Raw genomic sequence first — 17819 nt, forward strand, 5'->3', positions numbered from 1 at the left:
GTATAGTATTAAATGTGTCACAGTGAGTTTGGATACAACAGTGTGAACACATCGGGTTGTCGGCCCTCCTGTGAGCATGTGAGCGAGTTAATGTGCCACTGTTGTGCCACCAACACTGGGGGCAGTTATGAATCAAGTAGCCCTATTTTGTTTATTTGCACCAATTCTGGAACTACTCCAGCAATTCTAAACCCTTTTAATCTGTGGTGGGCTGCCAAATATGCCCATTTTCCAGACGCCTGATAGTCCCGGAGTCTGCAGTAGTTAGGAAACTAAAGTTTAAAAAAAAATCCAGAGGAATCAGGTGGGCGGGAAGAAGTGGCGTTTCCCATTTTAAGAGCCGGTCGGCTATAAAAAAAAAAAAAAAAAAAAACTGTCCTGAAGCCGTACTTGGGCCACCAAGTATGTGAAAGGACGAGTGCGCCAGGTAGCGATAGGCCCGACGCAGAACTGCAGCGGCGGAGCACCGCGTGGAGACGGACGGTCCTGATGAGAGTGCTGCGCCGCTGCCTGCGGACGAGGAGGGAAACACGGACGATGCGACCCGGACGGCGCGTCAGGACGAGCAGCGGACTGCCCCGCGTGCACCATCCGAATTGCGTCGGCTGATTTAAAAACCCTACAGCCCCCTCCCCCCCCCCCCCCCCCGCCCCCCCACCACCACCACCTCCTCCTCCCCACACACCCAACCCTCTTTTTTCCTCTTCTTTCCCTCAGACTACTAGAACACGAAGGGGTCCTCAATCTGACGATGGAAGCGTCCCGTGACTGCGAATAGACGGCGGACAGCCTGACTGCTTTTCAGCGCGCTCACATGCTCCCCGACGGGCGGACAGCGCGGGCGCAACTTCCGATGTGTGTCCTGCCTCCACCTCCGTTCGAGATACCCGACAGCCGCAGAACGCTGCAGTAACTCGCATGTTGTCACTGTTGTTTAGCAGGACAATGGTGTCGTCGCTGTTATTTATTTTGATGCCCACACGGGCGCATTTTCGCGAGAATCTGCCCCGTCCCTGAGGATCTTCACCCGCCGACTTTATCATATCTTTAGTCGGGTGGATTTTTGTTTTCCTTCCCCCCGCTGCTCTTTTTTTTTCTTCTTCTTTCTTTCTTTCTTCTTCTCCCCGTCCCGTCAGTTTGTCTTTAAGATAGCAGGCTATTAATTTTTAATTCTTATGCATCCGCACGAAGACGGGACAAGAGAGGAGAGAACGAGTGATAACCAGAGGGAGGAAGGAGAAGGAGAAGGAGGCGAGTGAGGAGAGGGAGCGAGAATGAATGAGACACACTGAAGAATACAAGGAAAAGGAGATCGGAGGATTCCAGGTAGGAGCTAAGCACAGTCTACATGTTATATGTTCTTAGTACACGTGATGCCAGCGGGACAATAATAGCACGTAATGAGCGCCACTTATGCTTCCAGTGTCAGGCTTCGTGAAGTGTTCCAGCGTGTAGGTGGATTTATATATTCATATATTTTTTTTATAGCTTCAACAGAGATACATTTCGTGTGTATGCGGTGCGTCAGAATGCGTGTCAGATGATCTAAATTAATGGGATTTCAGAGTCGGGATCCCGTTTTTCGGCCTATGCACCGTGGCTCGCGATATCAAATGTTTTCGGTGTATTAATTAACACAAATGTACGGTCTTTGGAAAGGGGGCAAAATGTGTGTTTTCTTGTCCCGTGAAAACAGTACTTATTGTAAGTCGCTTTGGACAAAAGCGTCAGCTAAATGACATGTAATGTAACGTAATGGTGGAAAACATGTTCAGTTTGGTAAATTTAGGGAGATGACTGACAATTGTAAAAAAAAAGGCATGAGGCTGTTGAATAACCATGTGATGAACTCTTTTTTTTCTCCAAATTGCTTACTAGAAAAAAAAACCCGATAAGAAGTTATAGCCAACATGTCCTATGACGATGTTGGCTCCACGTGCATCCCTCTCACCATCTGAGCACAAGTTCTTTTCAAGAGAGAAAGACATTACTAATACTGTTATCCCATCAACTATTAGAGGAATCAATGCAAAGTGTGCAGCCTCAAAGTGAACTCCTCTGCCCAGTCCCCCCATGTCCCAGACTACACCATTAATCCTGCACCTGTAAAATCATTACCTTTGGACCAGCTGCTCTCAGGGGTCTGGGGACCCCCAGGAGCCATTGAGGAATGTAGTCCCCGACAAAAGGAGGCTAAGCTTGGTTGTCCTCAAATGTAACTAATCTGAAATCTCAATTAGAGTACGCATTGAAATAGCAAACCTCACGGGTTTGTGTCTTAAATAATAAATGCATCAACTCATAACAGCGTGAAACAACAGCAGGAACAATCCTCTCATATACCCACATTATATCAAAGGTGACTCTGTGATGTTTAGGGGTTTGCGTGGAATTGAGGCGACCCTTATTCTGTTACTGTTCTGAACTAATTCCCATTTTAATAACATATCTAATAAAAACGCAATAAAATGCATCAACTGCCTAAAAACTATTTTTCTTTGTGTGATATTACGATAAAATTGAACCTGAGCAGGCAAACATGAAAGACCCCGAAAACAGTTATTTTCTGCTAGTAAGCCTTTTCCTCATTTCACCGGGGTGCATTGTGTTTGTCCTGCCAATTCTCAGGGAAAAATTGGCGTGTCTACTATTCTGAAGGGGCTGAATGAAATTCAAATTTTTCAGGTGGTAAAACAGCAATATTGCAACTGTCTGATTGCGTTATCTGGGCATTCAAGAAGCCAGACTCGGAATTGGTTCGTCGCCAAATACTCTCCCCGGGAAGACAGAAGGATTTATTTCCCCCTTGTCTGTGTGTCACATCAACATCAGAAAAATTATTCTCGGCTTTCAATGAGTGAATAATAGTCATACATTAGCATGGCATTATGGTTCGTCAGACTTTTAATAAGTCACTAATCATAATTAGATTTATTTCAGTCGGAGTTGAGCGTTTTTGGGGGACACGCTGTGGTCAGGCTTCAACTGCCTAATTCTGTCGACGGTTGTAGTAAAGGAAATAGTTTATGCAGAAGATGCAGAACAATGCGTTTACTTTTAAATAAATGTGTGTTCTGTGCAGGCGTGCACGCTACAAATACAGAGCCTCAGGCTTACATGAGTGTTAATGCATGTGGACACACACACACACACACACACACACACACACACACTCGCGCACACACACACACACACACACACGTTTTTTTTATGAATAGGAATCCAAGTGCTGTCTCCAGAGTGAGGACTCGTATGTTTCCTTTGCATTTATGTTAGCCGTTATGTAATATTCATGTACCCCCTGCAGCACTTTGACAAGACTGACTAAATGAATATGTTAATTGAAAAAGCGCAGAAAGAAACAACACTGCTATGAATATAAAAAAAAAATGACCTATAATGTTTTATACCCTCAGGACAATTAAATGTATTGCATCAGTGTCGGTTGAGAGAAAAACATTCACCGAATTTAAAAAGATTTAGTGACCTTTTTGTTCAGGGGAATTTATTTTGAATAATCATGTCCATAGTCCACATTTATTTACTGGAATTTTAAGGATAATTTTCAAATATAATCCATTCAAAATAACCCTCTACAAGATTGGATAGTTTTTTACTGTTTTTTTTTTTTCTCCAAAAGTCCCTTTGGCACTGCCCTCAAATTCTGTAGCTGCAACCCTGTTAAACATTTACATGAAAATTTTGGAACAACATTTGCCACGCTATCAGTACAAATTTGCTGGCATTTGCTTGAAAAAATAGAAACGTGTTGGTTGATATTAATCAAAATGGCTTTGAGATTGGCTTCAGTTTTGTGGGTGATCCGCGAGTTCTCTTCAACATTTTCCATGGCATAAGATGGAAGTATCCAATGAATGGTATGCCAGTTTTAGGATTTGTTTTCTAATCTGTAAAGCCCTTCAGTTATGTAAAAATGCAATGTCTCTGTAGGGAAGTTTTTTGCTGAAGCGACTTAGAAACAGGTTTACTACACAGTGCCAGGTAGCCTTTCCTCACTGCTTCCCTTTCGTAGGCAACACTGTTTACCTGGCAGCTCGGTGGTCGTCACAAGCCTGATTAGGCCGACAAGAAGGCCATTCTGATTTTAGTGTTTCCTCACTGCTGACAAAACACAGAGGAAATGGGTGTTAACAGCTTTTTTTTGGACTAATCATTGCAATCAAAAATGCCCTATTTTCGAAGGCTTTTCGTTATGTTTCCGTTTGAAATGGCCGATTAAATGTTGGGAGCATGACCATGCAATAACGGATTGGAAAGAGAGGGACCAGGCGAGGACGAGAGCCTGAGAGAAAAACGAGCAGGCGGGAATAGAACAAGGTGAAGGGAGGTACATAACGGGCACAAAGCAACAAGCTTTGTTTTGGTGCCGAGGTGCCGAAGCCATGGGCAGCATGCTGCCATTTTGAAGCCTGTGGTTCTTTGTGCTGCTGAGATCTGTGTGAGTGAAGCCATGCACACAGTAGTCCATAACTGCTGTTCTCTGCTTCATCTGAAGAAAGATCGAAGGTGCGGGCTTTGAGTAGCCAATCTTACAGGAAAAACCCACCACACACTAATTCAATTCAATTGCTGCCAGGCTGGAGCATGCGTAGGCGCCGGCATGGCGAAAATGAGCAGGAGCAACAACAGCACATGAACAGAAAAAAAATAAAAAATCAATGAGGACTCTTTTTCATAAATTGAGTGGGTGTTAAATTAGCTGCATGGGCCCATGTAGCAACACATTGGATTGAGTGCCTGGTGTATTTGGGTCGGTCTATCGACTGGGAGACAACTAGGGGTTTGGCAGTGAAAAGACTCTTTGATGCTCAATCAATGCGACCAATCAGCCACACCAGCAATTCATTTGGTTTTACACAGTCACAGAGAAGGAGACTCCGAATTGGTGTTTAAAAAGTGAGTCGCTGCCGCCTTCGACGCCCAACCTCTAACCGCGGTTTGTAAGGGTCGCCGTTGATTGCCCCTTTGAGCCTGTGTGATTATCCTATTCATGTTGATAAAAGCAACTTCAAATACTAGTTATTAGCTTACTCCGGGATTGTCATTTTTCATTTCTTAATATGTATTTGGCTATTCAAAGCTCTGTGCCAGGATACAATGTTGAATGCACTTGGGAATAATGATCCCAAATCAATATAATCTTTGACTCCTTGATGTCTGCCATTTTAACAAATAAGACATGGCAGCTCATACCAAAGGTGCATAATGGCAAAGGTGCTCGGTTAGATGGGTTCTGATCTTTCTGCGCCTGCATCAAAGCACACACACACACACACACACACACACACACACACACACACACACACACACACACACACACACACACACACACACACACACAATGAGAGAAACGTACAAATGTTGATATCTGCTGTTTTCAGAAACATGAAGCAAAGACAACCTTCAGCGGCACTGTCAGAGAATAACAGTTGTATTTCTGATGGATCTGACGTCTTTTGGCACAAATGAAGTGCTAAATTTACACAAAAACTCAAATCGCGTAAAAGCCCCATACACCAGAGAGAGATGGAGAGAGACGGTTCATCGGGGCATCTTGGTTAACCCTTGTTCTCGGGTAATTGGAGCAGCTTTCCACGTCTTATCTGTCCATCTAAAAAAAAGGAGCTGCACCCAGATGAAAGGAAACAGGGATCAATTGACCTAATAGCTTGCCCAATCAATCCTTATGTTTTTTTTTCTTTTTCTGATAGCTTGACGGAGGGTGCAGACCCGAGTGGCGGATGAGCCCCTCTAATTGGCTCGGCCAGAGCGAGCAGAGCAGGAGGCTGAGTGGTAATGGCAGCAGTAGTTGTCGCCCGTCCTCACACCTGGTCCGCTCACTCCGCCGGCGTCAATACTGACACCTTGGTCCTCATTACCTTCAACTTAGTGCCTTGTACGAGCCTTTTCGTCCGCAGCGAGGGGAGCTTTTATGTTCCTTCATTACGGCTCCCTTTACTCGATCCACTTCTCACCGTGTGCCCCACACACACTCGCTGACTAACACAGCGTAACGTGGTCTCGTCTCTCCACACCTCTGTTCAGGCAGGTTCATCACAGGAGGTGTGTATACAAACGGGAGCGCCATTTGTGCGTTCTTGTGTGTGTGTGTGTGTGTGTCCGGCCGTCACAGGCAGCGATGTTCTCCTGAGACTCACCTGAGTCGGTCCACTGAGGACGGCTCTAGTGGGGTTAGTATTTGTGTCAGTAGTGCTCCCCTTGGAGTATCTGGTGTTGCACTGGTGTGAGTGATGTTTGTGTCTCCCAGGTGTATGTGCGTGTGTGTGCGTGTGTGTGTGTAACTGCTCCAAGTCGCGAGAAGGGGCAACACCAAGAAACAACACAGGACCGAAATAAGATGTTTGTTCATCAATCTGCCAGTACGGGAGTTGGAGGGAAACCGGTAGTGGAAAGAGAAGAGAAAGGGGAGGAAGGGGGAAGGCACGGGAGGAGCAGCTCCTACGTGAAGGTGTGAAAGGGCACGTATACGGTCATAAACAGCTGCAAAAACACACAGAGCATAATACGTGCAGCAGGCAGATGCCAGATGAGACGGAAAGAGGAGAGGTGCACCGTGATGGAAAAATCCACACCCAGAGCAATGAACTTCAGAAGAAAGCACGAGAGAGAGAGAGAGAGAGAGAGAGAGCATCCGGAGTGGATTAATTAAGGATTATAATTATGTTGGGACTATGCATGTCTCACCTGAGACTGCCCCTCGCCGCTCCTCGCAAATCGCCTTACCCTTTGCTCCTCCGCACATACGGATACAAACTACAGGAAAACACCACGCGCAGTTGTGGTATAATAGGTCTGCCTCCCACGACACTGTACAGAACCGTGAATGAGCGCACTGGCGTATCAAGCTGGTTTTTGCTTCTTTTTTTTGCTGTTGTGTTGTGACACATGGGCCTCCTGCATATTAAGGGGTATAGTAAGACCTTAATGTTTGTAATTAGACAGAAACTGTGGTCTGTCGTTAAAGAGAAATGAGTGCCATTTTATTTCAAACCTCAAAATATCTGCTTCACAAAATGCTCTACTACATTTTATTAGTCAGTTTTCTTTTTTCAGTGTGTCGTTTGGTGCTGAGCAGTAAGCGGGTGGTGGGTTGCATGCATTGCATGCATTGTATGCATTGTATGCATTGTTTCGATGCAAAATCCGGTGCACATAGTAGTAACATTTATAGACTGTCACAGTCATTTACCATGCGTGCTCAGTGTGTTTGTAGTTTGTATTGAAATATTACACCACAGTTCCTCTTATGGGAAACAGGAACAAAAAAATCTAAATGATAACCCAATAATGATTACTATTACACAACTTGCATTCCAATCCTGTAGTGCTATTAGAATATGAAAACGAACCACACGCCATTTGACCACAAATGACCCTTGCTAGACCCCGGCTTAACCGCTGTTCATTTCACAGCAGCACAAACAAAGACACACACACACACACACACACACACAAGCGCCCTCAGAAAAGTGACCACCAAAAGGCCCACACACAGTTACTGTGCACTCACACACGCGAGGAATTTAGGGAACAGAATGGAAAAGGATTTAATTGAGTCTTTGATCATTATAGAATTACCATGTGCGTTCTTGGCACCCTTGTTATTGTTTCATGGATTAATCATTTGTATTCCACAAATTGTGGAAGCCACATAGCAAAGTGGGCTGCCTGCATGACATAGATATGCAGTTTTAGCAATGGAATTTTAATGTGTTCTTGCCCTACAATAGGCTCGAGCTGTCCACGCGACTTGATTTATTTGAAAGATTGGTTTTATTGATTTACTGAATTAATGTGGGACCAGTTTAATCAGTTTGCTACAGAACTATGCAGAATTTGACATCTCTGTGAACTCAGATGAATTGAGTGTGCAATATTGATCTGGTTATCCTCACTCTTTATTCAGCCATTTGTCTAAGAGCTGATTAATAGTGCGTATGAAACAATGTAGGTGTGCTTTTATGAGTCTGTACGAGTGTTTACGTTGTGTGTGTGTGTCTCCCTCTCTCTGTATATTTGCACAACTGGTAGTTGCATCTGATATCTTACCCATGTATTGGAAAACGGCATTTACAATCTACTCTTTTTCTTTTCTGTGCAATGCAAAAGCAAGCTACTGTTGTATGTTATGAAATGGCCCGTTACATGCAGCCTCAGCACATCATTTACTCGTTTATCATTATTGCACAAGGGAACATTGTGCACACACACAAACGCACACAGTAGTGAATGCATGTATGAGAACTGCGCCTTCATGCTTGCGGGGTGTGAGGTAGTACTGTGTAACTGCAGAAATGTGCTGTTATTGCATGGCGTATATTGTATGGCTGAAGTAGTGTTTAGCACCGGTGTGGTGGTTAAGCAGTATGTGTCATTTAGGGCCTGAGGAGGGTCTGTAGTTCTCCAATTAGAGCTAACTCACGATGGGTATGGATGCTTTGTGACAGCTGTCTCGTCTGATGCGGCTGCACGTGGAAAAAGAAGAACATTGGTTTGAAGTTTAGACTCATTATGAATGAAATCAGAAGTTCCACACATCTCTTTAGCCATATTCCATGTGTAATGGAAGACCACCGCCCACATGACCTTCAACAGGAGAGAATCCCATCTGTCATTCGACAGTATGCGTTCATTGAGATACTTCTACTCACCAGACTTGGTGCAGTTCTAATGCTACCAGGAGATCCACCACAAAGAGAAATGATCACTTTCAATGTCATGATTTCTCTATGCCAACAATGTCCAGCCCATTGGCATGCAAGTATACAGTAGAATCCTAACGCTGTATGCTATTGTAACGTGTATACTGGTATCTATCCAGAGAACAGTGACACTGGAAGGCAAACTCAGCCATTTAATGGAACATTGCAAAACGTTTTACTCCTTCTCTATGTGTTCATATATTGATATTACATGGACCAAAGCTCATAATTACCGTACAACTTCAAGGGGGGCTTCCCCTTTGTTCCATGGTAAGGGAAAACACTGAGGTGTGATCCATGTGTTTACAGGCAAATTCGTTAGGGAATACAGTACGAGTCAAAAGTTCTCATTGAATTGAATGAAAAAACGTTTTTACTTGTACTTTACTGCCATTTAGTTCCAAATATTTAAATTGAATAGTGTTTTGTACAGTCGAGGTTTTTCAACAAAAGCCGCTTAAAATTGCTAGAAAGCATAATGTGTAGACTATGGATTCCTGGAACTCCTCATCTGCCTCTAGGCACAATGAACAGAACCTTCAGCATCAAGCAGCATTCAAACATGATTTATTCTATGAAAATAAAGAGCCGGAGAGATTAAGGCAGTACTCAAATGTTTTTGGCTGCAATGTAGCAATGTTAACCTTATTTTTTTGTTGAATTATACCCACAATTGAAGAAAGGATGACTGACTTGTCTGATCCCAAAATTGATTTAGCTGCACTTTTTCAAACACCATTGTGATTTCTCTTTGGTGTCTTCTTCTGTGAAAAGCTGCATGGCTGTGTAAAACAAAAGAGAAACACAATTTAGGACAACAGTAAAGTGGCTTTCTTGAAGCGATGGAGTCCGTGTTAATTATGTGAATTCATCATCACAGTAAAACGTGGACATGTACGCCCTCACTTGTCCTTATGGGGCCAACAAGATTATTTGCTCGGCTACTACTATCAAACGCATAATAAACAGCGGCTAGTGAGTAAATCCAGTTTCTGCAAATCATGATCGTACAATCAGCTCAAGGGGGGTGTTCACAGCACACAGGTTATAGTGTGCGTTTAAACTAACACAGATCTGCTTCTGCAAAGCTGCCGGCGCATTCAGCATCCTCTCTCCACACACCCCGCAGCCTCTAAGTATCTACATTATCCTCCTTTTCTGTTGTCCTCCAAACAATTTATTCTGCCTACTCTTTTTCGACTGGTCTAAATGATTTCCAAGTCGTCCGCCCACATGCAAACCTGCGGTGCACACTTCCCTTTTGCTGCTTACTGAGCTTCGTTTCTAAGTGGTGACTGCTTCTCTCAACATGTGCATTTTTACACTTATCTATGTTGCACTTTCAAACATCTGCGCAGGCTCCCCTTCTTTCCCCGTTGTTGTAAATGTTGCCCTCTGCTGCTTATGTGCTCCCCTCACTCACCTTCTGATGTTGGCAGATATGGATGGAAATACAATTGACCCCTATGAACCCAGATATTGAGCTGTTTTAAAGCTGAAGGCTTAAGACAATATCCCTTCCTTGCTCCAACATGCTGGGGAAGAAGGGGCCAGGGCTTCTCACTACATTGGGGCTTTCTGGGATTCGTGACCCTCGTCCCTTCCATCTACTTCTCCCTTCACTTGCACTTCTGCCACAGGCTGTAATTAGCAGACGAGGAAAACAAACCAAAACAACATTTAACAAGCCTATGGTGACATATAGAGAAGGCTTTCAGCAGCATTCAGACTGACAAAGGGAAGGAAGGGCAGGGTATAATTTTCCCTCCCTCAACCTCCGTCTGCTGTTTTTGTGTCTCCCTCCTATTTCCTCCTGCCACACTGTCCCTCTCTACCCTCTGTGAGTCGCCAGTGGGGCCTTCTGAGGAGATCATCTCCGAGCATGGCCAGTGCGAGACAGATGGGCGGATGATGGATCTGACGTGATGGACAGCGGCATGATGGATGGCCGGCCGGCTGATGGCGGGGGATTAATGCAGTGCTGAGGCCGCTGCAGGGCAGATGATGGCTTAGTGATAGATAGATAAAACTGACGAGCAGATAAACAAGAGGCCGCTAATCCACGCCCCCCCCCTTGATGGACAGAAAATCAAAGAGAGGGAAAATAACCACGGAGAGGAGTGGACCCGTATATTACCATCACAGGGCGTAGCGCTTCCATGGGAGGAAATGCAAGTGGACGGTGAGATGAGGTATGGGCCGATAAGGAGAGATAATGAGGAGCACATCATGTTGCAGGACTGTCATGGGTCAGTGGCGGCAAAATGTCAAGCCGGGCTTGGTACTGGATATATTGGACGAGGGTGGAGGTTTTGGTGATGTGGCGTGACGGGTGACGGCGATGGCTGAGGATATGCTATTCTGAGGGATGGCGAACAGTTTGACTCCCAAAGAGAGATTGTGCATGGCGGTAAATTGGCCGTAGGGGTGTGTGATGGGATGATTGGGTGGCGGAGTGTGTTCTGGTTGGGGATTGAAGATAGGAAAGGCTTGTTGTGTCTGTTTTTAATGCACTTCTTTCTCGCAACAGCTTAACATTCTGTGCAACGGACGACAATAAACGTTTTCAATCCTTATGGTGATGCAATTCTGCCAAGTGGCGAGTTGAAAAATAGCCCGTCTCTGTGATGAGAGGATGAGAGAAGAAAATAAAATCGTGCCGAGAGTGGAGGGCAAGCCCAGGGAGCGTTCCTCCGAAAATAGGGAACCAGCGGACTATTCCTGCATTATTATTGAGCGCTAAGCTTTGTCTCATTTCACTGTTTCAGGGGACCCCAGGGGTTCTGGCATCGATCCGGTGGGCTCAGAATGCACTCCGGTGTCACCTATTTAAACACACTGAGCCGATAGCCAACAGAGACAAGCCTTTATTTATCAACCCTCTGATTTTGGCTGCGCGCATGACAACCTGATTAGCACTTAGAGGAGCTCTTAAATCTTTTATTGGAATTGGCGGAGGGCAATCCATAAAGAGCAGCCAAAAGCAGTCTTAGCTGGGCAGAGTTATGGTGGATGAACGGTGGGGAAAGGTGAGGGACTGATGGGTGTGGGGGGGGGGGGGGGGGCATTGTGTGACAGACACAGCGATAAGTGTGTATGGGAACGATTGGCGAGAAGTAGAAGGAGTGAGCGGGTGACGGCAGGCACGGGGCAGCATGTGACTGAGATTTGGAGGAACAGATGAGGAAACAAGTGTCTGGGACAAGGAATGAGTGGGTGAGAATATTGTGATCAAGTGACAGCCTGAGCAAACGAACAAATTGGTGAACAAACGAGTGGGTGATGACTGTGTGTTTGTGTATGTTTGGGCAGACTGCGGGGGCGCCTGCGCACATGCAGGCATGCGTGCTGGCAAATGAATGAGTGAGAGATGGAAAAGACTAAGTGAGCGAGTAATGGGGGGCGGGGGGGGGTAGTGATGGGTGTGTTGACAGAAAGTGTCAGCTTTAACCACACTGACCGCGTGCACAGGCTGCACGCACAAGTGGCTGATTTTGAGTCCCAGCTTGGACGTGAACTGACTGTAAAATTGGATGTAATTTAGAGTCGGATGTGAAATGAATGCAAATTGGGGAAGGAGGTGGTTGATGTTTGTGCATCCGTCTCAATGTGGCCGTCTCCTGTCGGTTTCATCATCATTTTTAGATGAGCCCAGGAGATGAGCCTCTTTTAAGTCTCTTTGGCACAGGAATTTAATTTTTTTCAGCCGGCCGGACCCCGGGAGGCTCCTCAATCCGTGCCTCTTGTCATAATCAAAAAGGTTTCTTTTCCCGATTCAGATTTTACTTTATTAAATAACACTGCCAATCTTCTCGGGCACGTTGTAACTGGTAACCATTTTGTTTTGTGTAATTGATGAGCATATTCACTTGCGCAGGTAGAGGAACAACTAAGTGATGCGAGTGCTCGATTAGAGAGGAGCAGTTACTAGAGTGGTGCAAGATCATTTATTCCCGCTCTCTTCCTTCCCCCTGTGCCACCAACGGCAGTTTCTCTTTAAACACCAAGGAAGTGTGTGTGCTTGCGTTTGCTTATTGATGTGACACTGGCGCCGTGTTGATGTAGCATCGTTTGGGACGGGGCTATTGTCTGTCCTGCAGCCTGCACTCAAATCCTATCCCCTGCTCCCCCCCCCCCCCACCCCCCCCGTGTTTGTCAGCAACCAACTTGGCAAAACAATAGTGGCCCGTGGAATGTCAAGAGAATTAGCATTGCATAAATGAACACACATTGCCGACTGTCCCCTCTTCTCTTCAAACCTTTCACTTCCTCTGCACGCCTGTCTCTCTCGCCGTCCGGTCAGAGCGGGCTCACGCGCTCTGCCGCCGCTCTCGGCTGCACCATGCCTGTCCGACCCGGTCGTAGTCTCCTTCAGGGCCTGTCTCCTGGTGATCAAGCTCCATTATTTATGCTGTATAGAGTTTCACCATCAATTCCCGCAATGGAGCAATTGAGACAGATTCCCTTGACTGTCACAACAGCAGTGAGACTCAGCAGAGGTTGGAAATGGGATTATCCTTAAATGGAATTTAATTTTCACCGTTGTTGTCTCCGAGGCCTGTCTACCACCCAGACACCATGACGCTGTAGTAGTGCTTTCACCATTGTGTGGTGTGCGTGCGTGGGTGTGTGTGTGAGAGAGAGAGAGAGAGAGAGAGAGATTACTGCTGTGTGCTGCACGCGGCAAGCGTAGCACTTGTATAATGTGGTGTGTGTTGTGTTTTTGTAAAGCGATGCAATTTGAGTGTGCTGCAGTTTGGCTCTTGTTTTATTCAAGAAAGAAAAGGATGTGAAGTCTGTTATTGTCTCAGTCAGTACAGGAGCACCAGAGTATTCCGCAATTGGAAACTTTGCTCTCATGAGGTGACTTCCTAGAGGAGTCAATTACCGGACTCGAGCCTCGGCAGATGACACTTTGTCACTTTGATGCCAAATGTTTGAGCGACTGAACGAGAACAAACGAATGAATAAGTGCCGTCGAAGCGGGAATCGATGTCTATGGATTGACACCCAAAGACCTGCTGTGCTGCGGATGAAATACATGTAGAGGTGTCTGCGTGTGTGTGTGTTTGTCGGTAGGTTGGAGCTTAGTTTCGTAGCTGCTCTGATGCCTCTTCAGCTGCATATGTGTGTGTATGTATTTGTACGATGTGCTGCTGAGAGGTGTGTGCCAACTGTGTGTTCTCATGCTGATACACAGGCAGCGTTTTTGTTGATTGAGTGGCAATTGTGGATGTGGTTACTGGTGAATTCTTTTTCTGGCTTCCCTGCTCTCTCTTTTTTGTCGCTCTTAAAAAAAAAAAAAAAGAACATGATCAATACTTGAATTAATGTAGGAGCAAAAAGTCAAAACATGTCGCACTGGCCTGTGCACAGGCTGCTGCTCCTCGCCCCTCCTCCCTGACAGCATCAAACTCGGCTGTTCTGGAAGAAGTCAAGTAAGGAGACAAGGGAAAGAAAGAAAAGCAACGGAGCGTGTGGGGGAGAAGAAATCCGTTTTAATGAACACATTATGGAGGCTTTTCTTTTCTGCTGCTGTATTAATTTGACTAATTATTAGCTGAGACGTGATTGCGTCCTGCTGCATGGGTGATGCCTTTTGTCCAGGGCGGCAGTGAGCAGACACTACAAAACTGCTAGACAGGCCACAGGTGTGGGTGCTGGCTCAGCGGAGGTTGTGAGCCTGTGTGAAGGTGTGTGTGTGTGTGTGTGTGTGTGTGTGTGAGTGAGAGAGAGTGAGAGAGGGAGTTAGTGTGTGCGAGCAAGTGACAAGGTGTGAGGCTCAAGAGGCAGAACGGTGATTTGTGAGTATTGTATTCCTGTAATCTGCTCTGATCAGATCAACCAGAGCCAATAATGCAACAGTGAGCCAAATACCACGCTGCTCTTTATCTCTCTCTCTCTCTCTCTCTCTCTCAGTCTTTCTGTACCCCCTCCCACCCACCCCCACTCCCGCTGCCTTTTTCCTTTTCACTGCAGTGGGAGCCAGCTTTGCTGCAGAGGGAGAGAGTATAAAGAGTCAGGGAGATGGACGTTGAGAAATGGAGATAGTACTGAGAAAGACACTCAGAGAACAGAGGAGGAGATAGAAGGTGGACCGAATTGAACAGTAAACGATTACTGCTCTGCTCTAGTGCGCTCCTGGTAGAGCCTGATACTGAATCAAACAGTGAACCGTCTCTCTATTGACACACACACACACACACAGACACACACACTGGCCACAAGCATTCGAGTTTGTTTTTGGCCAGTGCTGGGTGGTGCTTGGCAGAAGAAATTAAGCCTAACAACCGTGGCATCTGTCTCAGCAGCAGGAGAGTCCCGCCTCCCCACCCACACATGACCTGTCCTGCTTTCATTCACTGAGCCGCCTGCTGCCAGCCTCAGGATGGGCCGCTGCCTCCGCCACTGCCTGTCGCACCCCCCCCCCCACCCACCCCCGGCTCCACCTCCCTCCATCTCGGCCTCTATGTAATGCCAACCTCTCTGTGCCCGCGCCCATGTTTCTCCCCCTTAAGGAAAAACCAGGAGCCCAGCGATATGGCCCCTTGAAATATTCATAACAGCCAAGCGGCGAGCTCCGTGCTCGCAGCCTCCCCATTTCGAGAGGCAATTCTCCCGCCGTCCTGTTCTCCCTGAGACGACCACTCTGGCCGGTGTGCATTACCAGTGCGTACCGTGAGTGTGAAGCGGGGATTCGAGTCGTCGGTTTTGGCCTTGGAACTCCACGGAGCTAAATATAAACACTCTTTGCCGCCATTCCCCCATCCACTTCCAGCCCTCCTCCTCCTCCTCCTCCTCCTCCTACACCCCCGGGGCCCCAGCACAAGCAACCACCGGGCTGAAGGGGTCGTACCGCTTTGCGGTACGCTGAAACCCAGCCGGAGGCCGGGGGAAGAGCGAACTAGCACAGATGCAAACGAGACGCACCGACGCTATACTTAGACAGGCGAGGGCACACAGCGCAGGCACACGTACTGGCACCGGTGTGTAGTACATGCGAGGAGCGGAAGGCACGGGAACGCATCACTTCGGTGCGCATACAAACGCACGGGGCACAGGGAACGATGCTTTCGGGGGGGGGGGGAGCGAACTGTCTCTCAGGAAGCTACAGGCTGGGTAAACAGCCATGTGGAGCAACAGCAGATGCCTCAGTCTCCCTCTGATGCCCGCTCCTCCCTGCCTCTCCACTCGCATCCTACCGCCTACTCGCTCCCTACATCTCACATCCGCCCCCCCCCCCTGTCTCCCTCTTGCTCTCCTCTCTGCCTCCTTTAATGAAGACCGCGCCCCCCCCCCTCACATCCCCCAAATTCATCTGCCCTCCATTCTCATTCTCCTCTTCATTCAGCCACCTCCCCGTTCTTCACTCGCTCCCTATGTTGTCCCAAACTCTCCTTTTCTCTGTCCCTTTTTGTTCTCCTTTTAGTCTCCTTCTCTTCTCATCAAGCGGACTGGCTGCTTGCTGCTTATCCTCTGTATTCGCTCGTTGTGTCTCCAGATTATTTCTCAGGGGGGCATCCTTGTGTGGGCTCTCCACCATACTGTGTTATCTAGCTTATCAAATGGTTTGGAGTGGATCAGGGCGGGTGGGGGATGATGCTCGATTCTCCGGCTTGTGGCGAACAGGTGGTCCGTAGGGACGAGCACTAACAGCGATAAGTGCGAAAGCATGAGGACGCTCGCGTTTCTATAGCAATATTTTCTGGACGGGCATGGCTTCTACACAGCAAGCCATTACTTGTTAAGTCGAAACATCAATATCATGAAGTTGTGAAGCTTCCTAGTGGGACCCACCAACTGCTATTGAGTTGCAAGATGGATGGCATAGCTGCTGGAACTAATGTGGCAGATGAGTCTCAAGGCATAAGCTTGATTAATATCTGGCTTAGCAGTTAAGTTCTTGAGCTTGCTTTTTGTTTGATCATTTCAACTGCGCTGGCGCAAATTGGCATTGATCATTGTTGGTTGGGTGGCTTTCTAACGGCCGGGCCACTGTTTAATGTTCCTGTCAGGGAGGGTTATCATGTAACCCATTTCTCCTGTCCTCTCACCTGCTAAATGGCAAGCCATCTTCCAAAGAGAGAAGCAGAGAGAGCATGGAAAAGAGTGCGGTGCAGCACGGAGCCCTTATTAAAGCTGTCCTCCAAGGCTGCCCTCTGACTGATTCCCCCTGTAAATCTCCCCTTTAATTGGAGAGGGCACAAGAATAGAGGTGCAGCCTCAATCACAAATGTATTCTGTGTCTCTAAGGATGGATAGAGAGAGAGAGAGAGAGAGGGAGAGAGAGAGACAGAGTCCTCAGAATGTGTGGGTGGAGTCCAAACAAAAGATAAATACAATGACGATTTGAGGAGTAAGATGACATATTTACGTTTGCCTCGGAAGTCGGAGGCGAGAGGGGCAGAAGATGAAACGGTAGCAAAGTAATGGAGAGAGACGGGCAGAGAGGTACGCCAAGGGTGATGCAAGGATAGGAGGAGAAGGACAATGGGCGAGGAAGAGAAAGTAATGGAGGGAGACAAATAGAAGTGGCTGGCAGAGAAAGAAAAAGAAGATGTGTGTGTGTGTGTGTGAAGGAGAGGGAGAGAGGTACAAGAGAGACAGGCTGATTTCACCACATTTGCAGCCTGTGTCCTCCCTTAATGGGGTTGCCATGACAACAGTGTATAAGGGAGTAAGGCTCCAGCAGAGTTTGTGGTGTGTGTGTGTGTGTGTGTACGCGTGCTCTGCTCTTCAAGTGATTGATTGTCTGTGAGAAACTATACAGTACAATACCGTAAAAACAAGTGCACAGTTGGCATTTCTTTTAAAGACGTGGGCGGGAGTTTATTTATTTTGCCCATATGTCCTTGAATGAGTGACGGGGGGAGGCACAGTGGCAAGGAGAAGAAAAAGAGCAGTTTCTCCTGTGTCATTGAGCCAAACGGGTGTGCAGTAGCTGTTGTTCACTGGCCATGTCCCGCGTAACAGGGGCAGCCATGTTGAATGAGGTCAGGTGATGTTGTTTCGAGGGGCCCAGCTGTCACGGAGCAGAGGCAGTCCCACAGGAGGGACAATCTGTCATCATTATAT

At 46.8% G+C, this 17819-nt stretch overlaps 1 protein-coding gene across 3 annotated transcripts in view; it reads left to right on the plus strand.

Annotated features, from left to right (window-relative positions):
* Positions 1–670: 670 nt before the first annotated feature.
* adgrl1a (adhesion G protein-coupled receptor L1a) overlaps positions 671–17819 on the plus strand; it is an 81044-nt gene continuing 63895 nt past the window's right edge. For 2 of the 3 annotated variants that reach the window (XM_037475574.2, XM_037475576.2), the window contains exon 1: positions 671–1326. The gene's annotated coding sequence lies outside the window, so the exon portion shown is untranslated. The remainder of the gene's footprint in view (positions 1327–17819) is intronic. The other variant, XM_062565945.1, reaches the window with a different exon arrangement.

The sequence above is a fragment of the Pungitius pungitius genome, chromosome 12, assembly GCF_949316345.1.
Source record: "Pungitius pungitius chromosome 12, fPunPun2.1, whole genome shotgun sequence".
Taxonomy (NCBI): Eukaryota; Metazoa; Chordata; class Actinopteri; order Perciformes; family Gasterosteidae; genus Pungitius; species Pungitius pungitius.